Genomic DNA, 18,120 nt, shown 5'->3' on the forward strand with positions numbered 1-18,120 from the left:
ATCAACAACCATTACGTACAAAAGACCTATCGGGCATACAAGATGGAGCCACGTAGACCACGCTTGGGGACTGAGGCTCAGCATGAAATTCCTTCGCGGTCAGTCAAGAACTTCTTCAACACAAGAGAGGTAGTCAATCAAGAAGCATGTATTTCGCAAAGGGAAACCAAGCTGAAGAAGAGGCCGCTTCAACACTCTCTCCAGCAGAAGCTGCTTCAACGCTCTCCGGTTCCTGCTCGCTCCAGAAGCTGCTCTAACGCTCTCCAGGACCTGCTCGCTCCAGAAGCTGTTTCAACGCTCTCAGCGGGACCCACACCACGTTCGAACATACAAGGTTCACGTTTGGGCAAAGAAAGCAGCATGGGTCCCACGAGTAAAAGGAAGACCGATATTGGTTATCAAGACCGGTGTTAGTCAGCAAGACGTCACAGCAGAAGGCCGGTGCCGGTCGAGGCAGCGATGTCCGTCAGCAAGGTCGGAGTTCGTCAAATTAACAAGTCCGGTGTTCATCAAGGCAAGGCCGGTGTTGGTCAAGGAGCAAGTCTGGTGTTAAGTGAGGCAACATGTTTGGTGTCTGGTCAAAGCAGGCACGCGGCGGGTCCCACTTGATCAGGCACAACTAGCCCCAGATTGATCAAAGCAGGCACAACCGGCCCTAAGCAAAACAGGCACGCAGCGGGTCCCACGTTCGGGCAAAGCAAGCAAGGCTGGTATTGAGCCACGTCAGCAAGTAAGGCTGGTACTGGGCCACGTTAGCAAACAAGGCTGGTGTTGGTCGAATCCACGAAGCCGGAGTTGGTCAAGGTCATAAGGCTGGTATTCGAATGAAAAAGGTGCACACAGCAGGGCCGATTTTCAGTCGAAGCACATGGCCGACGTTTGAAGCATGTACACGGTGGACCCGTGTTTAATTGAAGCATGCACATCTGCCCATGTTCGAAGCAAGCATGCTTACATCGGGTCCCACGTTCGACCAAAGCATGCTTACATCGGGTCCCACGTTCAACCAAAGCAGGCACAACAAGCCCACATTCGATCAAGCAGGCGCATGATGAGTCCCACGGTTGAGCGAAGTAGGCGGGCCCACATGCCTATCAAACAGGTGCAACAAGGTAACGTTTGGTCGAAGCATATACATGGTGGGGTCCACATTGTTCAGGGTTACATGCACGATTGTCTATAGGAAGAGGAGCATACAAGTTTTATTCCCTTCTTGGCTCAAATACCTGAAGGAAGAAACCGGTCCCACCAAGGTCGTCGTCACACCTGGCGTACTCCCACGAACGAAGCTGGCGCAACAGTCCGTCGATTAGGCACATCAAGCCCACATTCGATCAAGCAGGCTTAGCAAGGTCGATCCGGCAAGACCGACATTCGAACGGAGCAAGCACGGAGCAGGCTCTCGACCGAAGAAGGCATAACAAGGTCGATCGAAGCAAGAAATACCGACATCATGCTAGGGTAACGCTCGCCTGAACGCCTCTTGAACGTGACATGCTCCAAGGACAGGACGACCCGTCTCTCCTGGTAACATCTAACTTTGTCTCATAAGTTTTATCTTTAACTGTCACCATCTCATGCCTACCCCACAATAATGCAACCATTATGCGCTAGGCAGGGGACTTAATGTTGATGGTGGATTTTAGTTCAAGGCTAAAATTATAAAACCAAATTTATGTGCTGACATCCTGCAAAGGATAAAGACACTGGTAAGTGATGAATACTTCTCCACTTTACTAATTCACCTAAAATGGAGCATGTAGAAACAATCCCATATACCTTGTGAATTTATAACATTATTAATGTATGACCAGCCTTGTATTTCCTGTACTGCTCCACTCTTATCATTGGTGCAGCATGACGACTGAGTGTTGCTCTCAGCAGAGCAACACGAATCTCCAAGCATTAGTAATGAAGCATGTACGAAATACCTGTATATGCTATAACTCTCGGAGTGTTATACTAGCCCGATTGAGCATCTGGACTGTCCATATCAGTCTCAGAAACGATCACGACCATCCAACTTCACCAACATGATTGGATGGCTCAGATCGAATCCATAACCCTCAAGCAGGTATTGGAGTATTCACCACCGGCCCAATGCGGACCCGCATGGTCGGAATCCCCAAAAGGGTAGCATGTCTTGCCAATACGTCCAGCCAAAACAGCGTGGACGAGAAACCCTAAATTAGGGTTTGCGACACATTACATGTATCACAAAGCAGTCTCAACCATCCATCTTCGCAGGCATAGATGGAGGGTGTAGATGTAGATTCAAAGGGCCCAGATCATGTCAACATAATCATCGTGGGCCCGGCTACATACATGACCGATCGGTCAGGACCAACTATAGTTGGTCGTTCCAGTTCGTGCGCCCAAACAAGGCATGTCGCACGGCTGGTGAAACCCTAATTAGGGTTTGAACATCAAGAGCGTCCATTTTCTCCTGCACGAACGAAGGGTCCAGGAATATACTAGGCAGGTCTGGTGCGCATCAACATGATCATCATGGGCCCATCTATCTCCACACCCGATCGGCGAAGGCATATCATGCTGGTTTCCTCGATTCGCACGCCCAAACTAGGCGTGGTCACACCTCCCAATTGCAAACTAATCTCGACCACTCAACTTTGCCGGACAAATTGAGTGGCTTAGATCACGTTTCTATGGGACAATGAAATACATGCGTGTACATCAGCCCGTCATCTGCACACCAGACTAATCGGCCAAGACCGACCAGGCTTGGTCGCCTCTAAACGCGCGCCCAAAGTTGGCATGACGCGCGTCCTTTGCGGCACAAAATATCTGTCACAAACCAATCCTAGCCGCTCCTCTTTGCCGGACAAGTTGAGCGATCTAGATTACACTTTCACGAGACATTGAGGTATGGGCATGTACACCGACATGCCGTCTACACGCATGCCCAATCGGCCTTGCCAAAATCGTGTCCCAAGATTGGATTCGATCAAGCTGAAGAGTGATGCTTGCGCACCTCTTCATAAAACCTAATTCCACTAACGGTCGCAGATGAGTGTCTCAAATATCATCTCGTCCGTTCAACTTCACCTGCTTGGTTATACAACCCTGGTCAGGAGTTCACTGGTCAATGAGGTGTCGTGGTGATTTCCATCCGTCACTCTACCACACCAAGTGATCGGCCAAGTCAGGACTTACATGTACAACCCCAAACGATCACTTGAATATGGATTGACATGCATCTATTTTAAGACACTTAATCGTGACTTACTCCATTAAGCCTTAAAACAACGATGCTTCACTCATGCTAAATACATTCGATGCATTACATGCATAGGATTCACATGATATTTCATAAATATCGACTTCCTAAATAACTTAGTTATTTAATCTAGCATTACATGCTACTTTCTGTGGGTCCCATGATCCACATACTCGAGACATCAATCATGTCACAAACTGGGGGATACATACTGGGGTATTGGTCTGGCGGTTTACAGCGTGCAGCGCACAACGCGCCATCACAAGAACGTGTCAGGAAGTCATGGACGGTTAGTGATGATGGGAGAAGTGGGCAAGACTGATCGTGTAACACTAACACACGCAACTCCACTACTCCATCACTCCACTTTCTGCACTTCCCATGAGAGTCGTGGGTTAGGCTCAATGACTTGTATAAATAGGTTCTCTTCCCTATTTTCAAACAAGACAAGACAAGAAATGACAACAGAAACCAAGTGTTGATACAATCGTATTCCAACACCAGAACTGATAGCTTTCATTCTATAAGACAGTTCAGCTTTCTGATACAAGTCATACATAGCCAACAACTTCACAATATCAACACATTCTTCGCTTCCCTCCCTAAGATCAACCCCATCTCCTTCACTTTGTGACCGAAGCAAGTCTGGAACGACCATTTCTTGGTTTAGGCCAGAATTGTACAGATTGATTTCTCGAATCACAAAGCACTCCCGTGCAGTGCATTTTTTTAGGGTTTAGATTCATTCCTCATCCACACACCCCAAATTGCCAAATTCAGCAGGAATAGTTTTCACCCATAAACAAAGTTAAAACTACAGGGAGACCCATTTTCACACTTTTCTCCACTGTAAAATCCATGCGTGTAAAAATCACACGCGCACCCAAAATTGTCGTGTAAATTGTGCCGACACCCAGAGTTTTCAAAATTACGTTTTATTTTTGTATTATTTTCCAGTTTAGCCTCACCTGTTTTGATATCCAGTTTCGAGAGATTGATACTGAGAGATTGAGAAGGAGATAGAGTCGAGCGAGAGATGAGAGATTGAATTATCGAGAGCTGAGAAGGAGATGATTGAGAGATTGAATTTACTCAGCAAAGATAACCTGAAATTCAAGCTTCGGGTTCGTTCGTTTTCATTCCAATCTTGATTCTGAAAACGCATAACCATGATTCGATTCTAGGTTTTAGTTTCCGTAAGATTATGTTGTATTATTTTAAGTTTTCGAAGCTTAACTTAGGTTTTCACAGCGTTTTTTAGATCTTTTTAAGTTTTTTTTTGAATTTTTGTTTATTTTTTTGGTTTTGAAATTGTTACGATCAATGTAGATCTTTTCGATTCTAGGTTTTAGTTTCGATTTCATGTTCGGATGTAGATATACCAATTTTCGCTTCTGTTCTAGTCGATTTTTTTATTTTTGATCTGTTTTCTGTTACATTAATGTAGATGTTTTTGATTTTGATATCCAGATGATTGCTGATCTGTTTATGGTTAATGTAGATTATCTTTGCTATTGTAAATATGATCTTTTAATTATGAGTAAGAATTTTTGTGAAGCAATATGCTGGATAGATATGCTTGATTTTTTTTCTCTTTGTGTTTTACAGGGTTGTTGATGGTGGTTTTTAGCTAGGGTTAAAATCGTAAAACCTTAGTCAAACAGTGATGTCACACCTGAGTAATAATGTCGCCACTAGCACATTTATTGAAACATTCAACATATCTGCATAAAATTACCGGGGTACCTTTTTTATATGCCATGCTCCACGACAGAGCCCTCGGTACTGACTGGCATCATCTCTGCACATGCCATCCGCGCTTGCGAGCCAAACGTGCCAATCACGCGTGCCACATATTTTAAACTAGGTTCTCGACACGCTAAACCCTAACAGTCGCATATCCGCGCCAAAGGCATGCCAACCCTGCCAGCCGCACCACTGTGCCAATGGCATGCCATTCCAACCACGTCTCCGCGCCAAAGGCATGCCAACCATGCTAGCCGCGCCACTTTGCCAATGACGTGTCATGCCAGCCACGTCTCCGCGCCAAAGGCATGCCAACCATGCCAGCCGCACCACCGTGCAAATGGCATGCCATGCCATCCATGTCTCTGCGCCAAAGGAATGCCAACCATGCCAGCCGCACCACCGTGCCGATGGCATGCCATGCCATCCACGTCTCTGCGCCAAAGGCATGCCAACCATGCCATCCGCACCACAGTGCCAATGACATGCCATGCCAGCCACGTCTCTGCGCCAAAGGAATGCCAACCATGCCAGCCGCACCACAGTGCCAATGGCATACCATTCCAGCCACATCTCCGCGTCAAGGCATGCTAACCATGCCAGCGGCACCACAGTGCCAATGGCATACCATGCCATCCACATGTCCGCGCCAAGGCATGCCAACCATGCCAGCCGCACCACTGTGCCAATGGCATTCCATGCCAGCCACGTCTCCGCGCCAAATGCATGCCAACCATGCCCGCCGCACCACCGTGCCAATGGTATGCCATGCCAGCCACGTCCCCGCGCCAAAGGCATGCCAACCATGCCAGCCACGTCTCCGCGCCAAAGGCATGCCATGCCAGCCACGTCTCCGCGCCAAAGGCATGCCAACCATGCGAGCCGCACGACAGTGCCAATGGCATACCATGCTAGCCACATCTCCGCGCCAAGGCATGCCAACCATGCCATCCGCACCACAGTGCCAATGGCATACCATGCCAGCCACATCCCCCCGCCAAGGCCTGCCATCCATTCCAAACGCACCACAGTGCCAATGGCATACCATGCCAGCCACATCTCCGCGCCAAGGCATGCCAACCATGCCAGCCGCACCACAGTGCCAATGGCATACCATGCCAGCCACATCTCCGCGCCAAGGCATGCCAACCATGCCAGCCGCACCACAGTGCCAATGACATGCCATTCCAGCCACATTTACGCGCCAAGGCATGCCAAACATGCCAGTCGCACCACCGTGCCAATGGCATGCAACGCCAGCCGCATCTCCGCGCCAAAGGCATGTCAACCATACCAGCCCCACCACCGTGCCAATGGCATGCCATGCCAGCCACATCTCCGCGCCGAAGGCATGTCCAGCATGCCAGCCGCACCACCGTGCCAATGGCATGCCATGCCAGCCACATCTCCGCGCAAAGGCATGTCAACCATGCCAGCCACACCATCGTGCTAATAACATGCCATGCCAGCCACACCTCCGCACCAAAGCCATGACGGTCATGCCTCCATGCCGTTGGCAGCCAAAAGAAGGGTTGCAACAATCAACAACTACCCTTCCATCTGAGATGCAGATCATATCATCCGTCCAAGTTCGCCACCTAACGCATGGCAACTCCGGCCCAAGGCCAAACATCACGGTTTTTCCAAAACCCTAATTTTGGCCGCGCCTAAAATATGCCAAAGCCATGCCGGCCCTATCACATGCCGCTGGCTTCCAAACGGAGGGTTGCAACAATCAACGACTACCCTTCCATCTGAGATACAGATCTCAGTCGTCCAAGTTCGCTATCTAACGCATGGCAACTTCCGGCCCAAGACCAAACGTCACGGTTTTGCCAAAACCCTAATCTTGGTCGCGCCTAAAATATGCCAAAGCCATGCCGGCCCTATCACATGCCACTGGCTACCAAACGGAGGGTTGCAACAATCAATAACCACCCTCCCTCCTGAGATATGAATCTCAGCCATACAAACTTGCCACCAAACGATTTGTGGCAATCTCTTGGCCACGGTGCCAATTCTTGGCCACGACGCCAAAACCCTAATTTGGCCGTGCCGAAAGCATGCACGCGCTGCAACCATGCCGCTGGTTTCCAGAAGAAGGGTTGCAACAATCAACGGCTGCCCTTCCTCCTGAGATATGAATCTCAGCCATACAAACTTGCCACCAAACGATTTGTGGCAATCTTTTGGCCACGACGCCAATTCTTGGCCACGACACCAAAACCCTAATTTGGTCGTGCCAAGAGCATGCAAGCGCTGAAACCATGACGCTGGTTTCCAAACGAAGGGTTGCAACAATCTACGACTACCCTTCCTCCTGAGATGCAGATCTCATCCGTACAAACCTGCCACCAAACGACTCGTGGCAATGTCTTGGCTGCGATGCTAACTCTTGGTCATGGCACCAACTTGGATGCAATGCTAACTCTTGGTCACGACACCAACTTGGCTGCAATGCTAAGTCTCTGGTCACGACATCAACCTGGCTGCGATGCGTATTCTTTGGTCACGGCACCAACTTGGCTACAAACGCCAAATACTTTGGCCACGCCAAATGTAGCAACATGCTACACGTTTTCCACGAAAACACTCGAGACATCAAAACATGTCACAAACTGGGGGATGCTCATCAGGGTATTGGTCTAGCGGTTTACAGCGTGCGGCGTACACTATGCTCGTTACAGGAAAGTGTCATAAGGGTGAGATGGTTAGTAAATACAAGAAGTAATGGTGAAACGTTTCCTTCATTATGGAAACATCAATTCCAGGCGTTACCCGTTACCATTTTCTTCCATTTACTCAACTGTTTCCACTTCTTACGAGACCGGGGTACGTTTCATTGCAACTTGTATAAATAGGTCTCACCTATTTCCACCAAAGACAAGTTTTTGGTCAGGAGCATACCACACTCAGAAATCACTTGTTATCTTCCCAATCTGCTAACGTTTCACTTTATGATACAAGTCGTCAAACAAATACTCTTACAGAATCAACTATTCTGGTCTCAACACTCTCTTTGATTCCCTCTCTAAGAGCAACCATTCTCCTTCACTTTGTGACCGAAGTAAGTCTGGAACGACCATTTCTTGGTTTAGGTCGGATTTTTACAGATTGATCTCACGAATCAAAGTACTCCCTTGTAGTACATTGTTTAGGGTTTAGACTCATTTCTCACCCACACACACGAAATTACCAAAATCAGCAGAAACTGTTTTCACCCTCAAAACATTGGTGACCATAGTGGTAGATTAATCTCTCGGTTACAATATCAATTTCCAATTCCCGGTTTCATTCTTCAACCCAGATATCAAGATGGTAGAAGCAAACGATCCGCTCAGGGATCAACAACTCAGTTACCAGTTATCACACGACAAGGGATGACTGGGGACTTCTAAGATGGTGGAAGAAAACGATCCACTCGGGGATCGATGGCTCAGTCACTAAACGGCTCAGTTACCAGTTATCACACGACGAGGAGTGTCTGGGGACTTATCGCGGCGTCGACCATAAAACTATGCGGACATGCCTATGGCTAGGGTTTTCACCAACAATAGAAGAGCAAACAGAAAGAAGAAACACGGAGATACGTACTTGGAATATGTTCGCCTGCTTTATTGCTATCACTTTGCCGCTAGCACCAAGACATGGAAACAAAGCCAATAATACGAGGTAAAGAGGATAGGTGACACTTTTCATAGGCATATAACTTTTTGGAGTTCGAATGGAGGAAGGTTTCTCGTTTTGGGATATACACGGAAAAAGGCAGACGACCCGCGCTGGAAAAGCTCCATGGCGCCAACAGGCCGCGGCCAAGCTAGCGCCAACGATTCGCATCCCAGCTAGCACCATGACTGATGCCAACATGCCACTCCCAGCACCAACAATCCACGTCATATCCAACAGCCGTCCCTTCCATTCCATGATCTAGCCAGCACCATATTTCCGCTCCACAGCCAGCCAAAGTCCAGCGCCATCTTCTCCACTCCACAACCATCCAAAGCAGCGCCATCCTCACTCTTCGAAACAACGTCATGGCTCCAGGATTCCGTGATCAAAACCGCGCCATCTCTGCACGTTACACCTCCGATCACCAGAGCCAGAGCCGCTTCCGCCGCCCCCAACGTTTCTTCATGTATGATAGCTCCAACCGTAACCAAAGCCGCTGCTACTCCACCATCAGGACGAGAGACTGGAGGAGTCAGAAGAAGCCGACCTCCTTTTACCACTGTTGATTTGATGGAAAGACAAAAGGTTCTCGTAAGGCTCAGACAGACGTAGCTATAACTCGGAAAGAGATACCTATTTTCCTCAAGACACTAACAGAGCGGCCACCATAAGAGTCACGTCAACCCAAGAGGGAGCTGATAAGGAATACTTTTAACACCGGCGCAGGCACTTCAGCAGGACGCGCGTTTATAGATGAAGAGGCTCGCGTTGCTCTTGAACGCCCAGTAGAAGGGAATCATCAATCCAATTTCATCACACGTAAATATCAGGAACGACTTCTCTAAAATCGAAGCAAAGGAAATCAGCAACACTCCTGAGTTCACAAAGACTCTCTTCTGCATGATTTTTGGGGACTTCGCCCACAAAATCGTGCAGTCTATAATGAAACATTTATGTGAGATTCCATATTTCTCCAAGGCGCAACGTCAAGATGTATTTTCAACCCTCAACCGCACTACATCAGTAAAGCAGCAGTCTCCAGCCAGGGAAGCTGTTCCCGAACCCCAACTTCTCCTGGAAAGCACGATTGATAGATGGAACTGGGGACTCCTAACCACTGTTCACCTGACAGAACGCTGAGTGACTCGGTCTCCGACTTCAACATTGTAACCGTCAAGGCTTTGAGAGTTACAAGGCTCCGCTTCAACGTTCTCTCCAGAAGTGGCTCCGCTTCAACGCCCTCTAGCAGCTGCTCCGCTTCAACGCTCGCTCCATCAGCCGCTCCGCTTCCACGTCCTCCAGCAGCGGCTCCGCTTCAACGCTCTAGCAGCCGCTCCGCTTCAACGTCCTCCAACAGCGGCTTTTCTTCAATGCTCGCTCCAGCAGCCGCTCCGCTTGAACGTCCTCCAACAGCGGCTCTGCTTCAACGTTCGCTCCAGCAGCCGCTCCGCTTCGACGCTCGCTCAAGCAGCCGCTCCGCTTCAGCGTTCTCTCCATAAGCTGCTCCAAGATCCGAAACCGAAGCTTCAGCTTTTTGCTCCATAAAGTTTCAACGTCCTCTCCAAGAGTCGAAGCCGCTTCAACGCCTCCTTCTTGCCAAGGATCGTGTTGTATCCACCACTCCTTTTTTCCAAGGATCGTGTTGTAGCCACCACTCCTTCTTTCCAAGGATCGTGTTGTATCCGTCGCTGTCCCTTGAAGAGGATCGTGCCGTAGCCGTCACTCCTTCCTGCCAGGGTCGTTCCACCACACTCCCCATGTCAAGGATCATGATCGCAACCATCCAATATTCGTAGTCGTGGCCACCTTTTGATCCATCCCGCCAAGGCTCGTAGTCATGGAAAGTTTGCTCGCTTATGCATCCAGCCAATCCTTTTACTTCCATGGATGCCCATACAATTCCAGCCAACCTACTTTGTTCCCACGACAATGTAGTCTCTTCCGATTACATCTGCTACCAAGAACTGTTGCCGCTCATTTGTTGATATCATCCAGAGCTTCACCACAGCAACAATCACTACAAAGGTAACCCGTACTCCTCCATATTTTAGTTTCACTTGGAAGAAGTAGCAAAATCACTAGTACGAACGTACGATGGTGATGTATTTATCTTGGTCAACCCACTGACCATACAAGATGGAAACATGTAAACCATACTTGGGGACTGAGGATCTACACACAATCCCTTCACTGTCAAAGCTCAGAAGACACAGTCAACCAAAAGGCCATAGCCACAACAAGGTCATCTACTCTTCAAGGGTGTAGCGCAAGAATATCATCACCTCTCTGTCTAGAAGACGCCTTCAACACTTTACGAGGTTGCGGTGGATCCCAAGCCTGGTTAGAGGAAAAAAAACTTCAGAAACTAAAGAAAAATGCGACTGGGGACTGCTCATCGCAGTCCATCCCGACGACCATCAAAGACTCATGAGATAACTCCAGAGACGCGGCTGAAAAATTTTCTTGAAGAAACAGATGGATCCACGATAAACAACATAACTCTCTCATTCCTAACTCTTCGCTATCCAGAATATTCCGTCCATGTGATATCCTGAGCATCCCAGCATCCCATCCAGAAGAGTACAATAAGCTTGTATCAAATCCCATGGACATGGATTCAAGGCGATGCAATGAAAGTAAGCAATACATGGGGACTACCAGCATGGGACGCTTTCACTCCCCTCAACCTGGTTATTTCTGATTTCAACATCATCACTACCGAAGTTTTACGAGCCGCAGGAATTTCTCAACATGAAGCCGCACATGTGCATCGAAGACTCCAAAAGCATGCCACAAAGATACATTCACATATTCGGACATGCCATCAGATCTGACAGAAATATAACTGGGGTCAGCTCACCGCATCCCATTCCATACGGTAGTCCAATATTCAGAAGCTGGTTCGAAGGATGTCTCTTGGAACAAAGTCCTTGAAGACTTGATAGCAGCACATCGGCAACAGAATGTCTCCCAACTCATCTATTTCATCTTGTGGCTTCGGAAGATTTCTACCATAAAATCATCCGCAATATATCATCATTGCAATCAGAAGGTCCAAACAATAAATAACCTAAAGTCAAGAATGGACCGACAAAACAAACACAATATCCAAGATTAGCCCTGACATGATCGTTGCCAAGTATATATTTCATCCAACCATCCCAAGAATGCAATGGAGTTTGGAAAATTTTGGAATCCACTGGAGAGACACTGCAGATGAAGCACGGATCCAAACGAGCAACAGAAAACAAAAGAGGGACGATACCTCTTTTCATGCCGACGGCTCCATTCCAAGTCGACCAATGCTGACGGCTCCATTCTAAGCTGACCAATGCCGACGGCTCCATTCCAAGCCGACCAATGCCGACGGCTCCATTCCAAGCCGACCAATGTTGACGGCTCCTTTCCAAGCCGACCAATGCTGACGGCTCCATTCCAAGCCGACCAACGCCAACGACTCCATTTCACGCCAAGTCTATGCCAGCGGCTCCCTTCCAAGTTGATGCCAACATTCTGCATCTCAGCCAACAACCACGTCTACCACTCCGCGGCCTAGCTAGCAGCACCAAGAGCAGAATCTACACGAAGCCACCAACACAAGAATCACGAATTCTCCTTACCCCTCGAAAAGGTTAGACGGATCTTCCTGACCATCTTTTCATGACTTGCCATTTCGATTTTGTCGTTGTCTGTCACCATCTTATGCTTACCTCGCAACAATGCCCCTGTTCCGAGCTAAGAAGGGGACTTAATGTTGATGGTGGTTTTTAGATTAGGGTTAAAATCGTAAAACCTTAGTCAGACAATGACATCACACTTGAGTAATAATGTCGCCACTAGCACATTTATTGAACCATTCAACATGTCTGCGTAAAATTACCGGGGTACCTTTTTTATATGCCATGCTCCACGACAGAGCCCTCTGTACTGACTGGCATCATTTCTGCACATGCCAGCCGCACATGCTACCAAACGTGCCAATCACGCGTGCCACATAATTTAAACTAGGGTCTCGACACGCTAAACCCTAATAGTCGCATCTCCGCGCCAAAGGCATGCCAACCATGCCAGCCGCACCACTGTTCCAATGGCATGCCAGCCACATATCGGCGCCAAAGGCATGCCAACCATGCCAGCCGCACCAACGTGCCAATGGCATGCCATGCCAGCCACGTCTCCGCGCCAAGGCATGCCAACCATGCCAGCCGCACCACAGTGCCAATGGCATACCAAGCCAGCCACATCTCCGCGCCAAGGCATGCCAACCATGCCAGTCGCACCAAAATGCCAATTACATACCATGTGATGAGTGCTAAAAAGTGCATATTTCTATATATTTTTCTTGGCATTTAACTCATCTTTCGTGCATTAATTCTACATTTTATCCCATATTCTGTATTTTCATTATTTTCAAGAATAAATATTTTTCTTACTTAATTTTGCATTTTTAGGTAATAAATAAAGTTTGGATGAATAGCAGAGCGCAAAAGAGCAGAAAAGTAGTGAAAAGCCGGGAGGAATTACACAAGGAAGCCGCGAAGAATGTTGTGCACAAGACCAAAAGGCTAGAAGTGGGCTTGAAGAAGAAGAATTGTCCTTAAAGAAGATATGGGCTTGGCATACCCAAGGCCCAAAACCCTTACTCAAACACATTTCCACTATCCAAGCCCGTCTCGGATTTCAGCCGTCAGATCGAAGCATTTCAGCATCCTACGGTCGCTCCATCATCGCACATCAAACTCCGAATCCCCCGCTTTACATCGCAACGCCCATCTCCATCTTGGGTCGTCCGTTTTGCTACATCCCTTCATCCCACGGTCGCTCCACGCTTACCTCCGTATCGCCGTTGGATCCACCTACCATCTTCCCATTCATCGCTCCTTGTCGCAGATCATCAAAGTTCTCTACCCCCGCTCAACACCCTAGCATCCAAAACCATCGACTTCACCCAAACAAGTTCTTCTTCCCCAAATTTTTTTTTCCCCAAAATCTTTCTTCTTCCCCCGACAGTTGCAGTCGAGCTCTGCTCCTGCCTCTCTTCCATGTCCACTGCCACCCTCTGCCTCACTACCATCTCCATACCCCGACACCACCTCAAACCCATCTCCCTAGCCTAGTTATTTTCCCCATCTCACAACCACTGAAACCCTAGGTTTTGGGGTGAGTAAAATAACTCGAACTAGGGAACAATTAGAGCAGCAGAGGCGTCAATTGAAGCATGAGAGAGGAGCAGGAAGGTCAGAAGAAGCATGGGTCGAGTCTATTTGCATCAGAGGGTGAGTTAATTTTAGTTATTCTCGAAACCCTAATCCTGCTAATTTGGGGATTTTCAAATTAGGGTTTGTAGAAATTTAGGGTTTTGTTGTAAGCTATAAAAGGGAAGTGATGTAGGATGTTAAAGGTTGTTCTTGGTTAGCCGAGATACCCCCTAATTGGGTTAATTTAATTCTCAATGTTAATTTAATTTCACTGTCAATTTTTAGGGTTCTTCATTTGCAATTTTCATTCACTGTTTAGTAGTTTAAATGCTATGTTATTTCACATGATCATGTTTAGTTCCATTGTAGTGTTAATTATGTTCTGAGTTCACTGCTGAGGCTCAGATGAAACCTTAGTGCACTAATGAATGATGAATTGCTAGGAAGGCCTGTTTTGCTTGAGTAATGGGAAGAAGTTGGTGCTCTGATATGCCTGTGATTGACTGTGCTTTCAAAAGACAGTCAATGCTAGGGGCAAATCACTGAGCAAGGTGATTCTCTTCCCATTCTAGTTGGATGCTTAAGTTTTTGCATTGTTTAGCTAGGACACAAGGTGGATTCTAAGCCTTAGCTTAGCCACAGCTGCAAACTCCTCCCTTCCCTTGGCTAACAGCCTTGGTTTATTTGGCTTTGTTTCCTGTTAACTGCCACTGTTACCTTTGCTTCACTGTCACATTTACTTCACTGCCTTGGTCTTTCTCTTTGCTTCATTTCCATTGTCTCATTATTTCACTACCATCTTCATTGCTTTGTAAATATCACAGTTTCACTGCCACTATTTGCTCTTTCTTATCTTTTGTTTCTCCTGTTCTTGTTACTGCATTCACTGCCTAGTGCTCTGCTGCCTTGTTCTCCCCCAGCTGCTACTACTTGCTACTGCTTTTGCTGCTGCTGTGCACTGCTTCTGCTGCTGCTGAAGCCACCACTGCTGCTGCTGCTTCTTCTCCAGCCCAGCCTTGTCTGCTGCTGCTCCAAACAGTTAGCTTAGAACCAAAGGCTAAAAGCCCAGGTTCAAAGTCCAGGTTAAGGCCTAAAGCCTAGTTCTTAGCTCAGAAGCCTAGCTAATCTAAAGGCCCAGCCAACTGAGCCCAAGGCTCAGTTCATTCCAAAAACCTAAGGCCCAGTTCACTGTTACCAAGCCCAGTTCACATCAAAAGACCAAAAGCCCACTGAGCCCAAAACCATTTCATTGTTACAAAAACCCACTAAGCCCAAAGCACAATTAGAAGCCCAATAGCAATTTAGAGCCCAAATAGCTAGAAACTCCAAACACCCCCAGTCTCTGTGGATCGACCCGTACTTGCACGAGCTACAACTGACGACCGTGCACTTGCGGTATTACTGTAGGCCCGCGTTTCATTTCGCTTAAATTTCACACTTTCCCGGGTCCACCAAGTTTTTGGGCCATTGCTACAGCCAGCCTCTGGTGCTGCTGTTGTTCTCCTTCTGCTATTGTTGAGTTGCTGGTCTGAGCTTGTTGCTGAGAGCCAAATCCCAACTGGGCCTCTCCAACAAAAGTTTAGGAAGATCCAAAGCCCAACTGGGCTGTAAGCTGCAGAAGGTGAAGAAGTTGAACCAAAGCCCAACTGGGCTATAGAAAAGCCAAAGCTTAGGACGATCCAAAGCCCAACTGGGCTTTTGCAACCAAACCGAACAGCTGGGCTGTGCTTTATAGGTAAGCCTAAACCCATTAAGAGAACCCAACCTGTGGGCTTCCATTTTTAATTTGTGGGCTTGTAATAATTTTTGTTTTTCTTTATTTTTTATTTGTGCTTGTAATAATTTTTCTTTTTCTTCTTTTTCTTTCTTTTATGGGTTTGTAATTATTATTGTTGTTTTTATTTTCTTTTATGGGTTGTGCTAATTTATGCTAGGCTAAGTGTAAAAATAAAAAAAAAAAAAAAAAAAAAATTGCTCCTTATTTCAAAAACCAAAATTTTCCCAAAAATCCAAACCCATTAAAACCAAATATTTTTCCCAAAAATCCAAACCCATTAAAACCAAATAGTGGGCTTTGTGTCTTTTCAATATGGGCCAACCTAGTGCTCTCCATGAATACATGTATCCCACAATAAAAATTCCATTATCATGTATTGTATTACCTCAAACCAATACCCCTTTTAAAATAAATGCAAGCATGATACAAATACTTCCTATATTTCGAGGGTTCGATTCTGAGAACCCCTATACTCATGTAAGAGTGTTTGAACAAATTTGTCGGACTATGCAACCTGATCATATGTCCGAAGACTCTCTGAAATTGCGTTTGTTTACATTTTCTCTAAAGGAAAGGGCCAAAACATGGTTTTACGGTTTGAGACCACAATCAATCACCACTTGGGAACAACTCACTAATCAATTTTTCCAAAGATTTTTTCCACATCATAGGACCATCGCTATTCGTCAAAATATCAATTGTTTTGTCCAGTTGGATGAGGAAACTGTTTTTGACTATTTTGAACGTTTTAATGATTTGTTGAGCGAATGTCCACACCATGGATTTGAGAAGTGGAGACTTGTCGCTATCCTCTATGAGGGACTAGACTTTAAATCTCGATCCATGGTTGAGTGTATGTGTAATGGTGAATTTCTTGATAAAACTGTGGATGATGCATGGAAATTTTTAGCTGATATTGCAGAGAAAACCCGTCACTGGGAGTCCATTAGGGAAACTGAGACACTGTCACATGATATTGGTGGTAATGAATTGAACTTTGGAAATAGCATGTCTAGTCCTTCTCATGTGTATGATATTGAATATGAACCTAATCTAGAGGAACATGAGTTGACTAATGACACCACAACTGCTAATAGGGACAAGTATGCATATTACTATGATGATGATGATGATGATGTTATGTTAGAAGAACATGTCTATGCTGAAAATGTTATGGAACCTTTGGGTTCAAATACATTAGGCTTCTCTGCCTCGACCTTCATGAATGATGTTTCTTCTAGTATTCCATATACATGTGATGTTGATACTGATTTTGAGCATGTGCATCTGTCCTATGAAGATGACTTAGGTAATATAGAATCTTCTGTTGACACTAATATGCATGAAAATATAATTGTTGTGTCTGATTCTCTACCTGGGTCACGTTGTGATGTTTCCACTGATTTGCCGATGCATGAGAATAATTCTTCTGATGATGTTGATGATTCTGATTTGTGTGAGCATGGTAAGCATGTTGTGACACGTGTAGAAGACTTAGGAGATGTTGATGTGATTAGTAATGATGTGCCTATCGTCCTACATAAGTCACAATCTGATGGCCTTCCACCCAACCTAGATTTGGTTTGTACCCATATTGTCAAACCGACTTTTCTGAGAGTCCCTAATCTAGGTTGGAACTGTGTGCTTCCCAAGTCCTCTTGGACTATTTTGCTTCTAAGTATAATACATTTGAGGAACCACAGTTGGAATTAGCATGTTTGCCCGTCCCTAGCACAGTTCATTTGAGCTAGACCTTGTGCATGATGAACCCCCAAACTGCGAGATTTTGTTTCAAAATTTATCCGTAAAATCCAGGTTTGGGGGTAGCTCATTTTGTTTCACAGCTTCACTTGCATGCCTATCATATTATTATTGTGTGAAGCTGTTGAAACCTCTACACTTTGTCTTTTGGGTTGATCCTCAACTCTTTAGATTGTTAGTGTATGGTGAATTTTTGTATATAATCCAGTAGATAAAATTTCTTAAAACCTTTTTGTTCCTTTTGTATATATTTTGCTAATCCAATATGATCTCGGCTGACATATGTTGGATTCTTGCCTTGAATAACGGAGTTCTAATATTGCTTTCGCCGAAATCGGGTATTCTCTTTCCTTTTTCTCTACTCAACATGATCCTCTTCATATGTTGTATTATAATTTTTTCATATTTTGAAACATTGAGGACAATGTTTAGTTTAGGTTTGGGGGTGAAAAGTAGATACTTTGATAATATGCCATAATTGAAAACAAGAACTCCTTCTTTTTGAAAAAAAAAAAAAAAATGAAAAAATCAAAATAAAAAATTAAAAATTGAAAAAAAAAAACATAAAAAATGGAGCTCATTTACCTTGAAATGTTGACTCTTGTGCAAATATGTAATTATTAGGAGTCTTAGTCTAGATATTTAGGCACCCTGATTCTAGCACAATTCACATAGTGATAAGAAATTTGCACGCGCACGATCTACCAATACATGTATGGCCTCGATCTTCA

The 18,120-nt window shown here is 46.0% G+C and overlaps 1 non-coding gene across 1 annotated transcript; it reads right to left on the bottom strand.

Moving 5' to 3' along the window:
• Positions 1 to 16,309: 16,309 nt before the first annotated feature.
• Positions 16,310 to 16,413, bottom strand: LOC113284891. The gene has a single exon (XR_003328418.1). It is a non-coding gene; the product is annotated as a small nucleolar RNA R71 (small nucleolar RNA).
• Positions 16,414 to 18,120: the final 1,707 nt, after the last annotated feature.

This window comes from Papaver somniferum, chromosome 5, assembly GCF_003573695.1.
Source record: "Papaver somniferum cultivar HN1 chromosome 5, ASM357369v1, whole genome shotgun sequence".
In the NCBI taxonomy this organism is placed as follows: domain Eukaryota; kingdom Viridiplantae; phylum Streptophyta; class Magnoliopsida; order Ranunculales; family Papaveraceae; genus Papaver; species Papaver somniferum.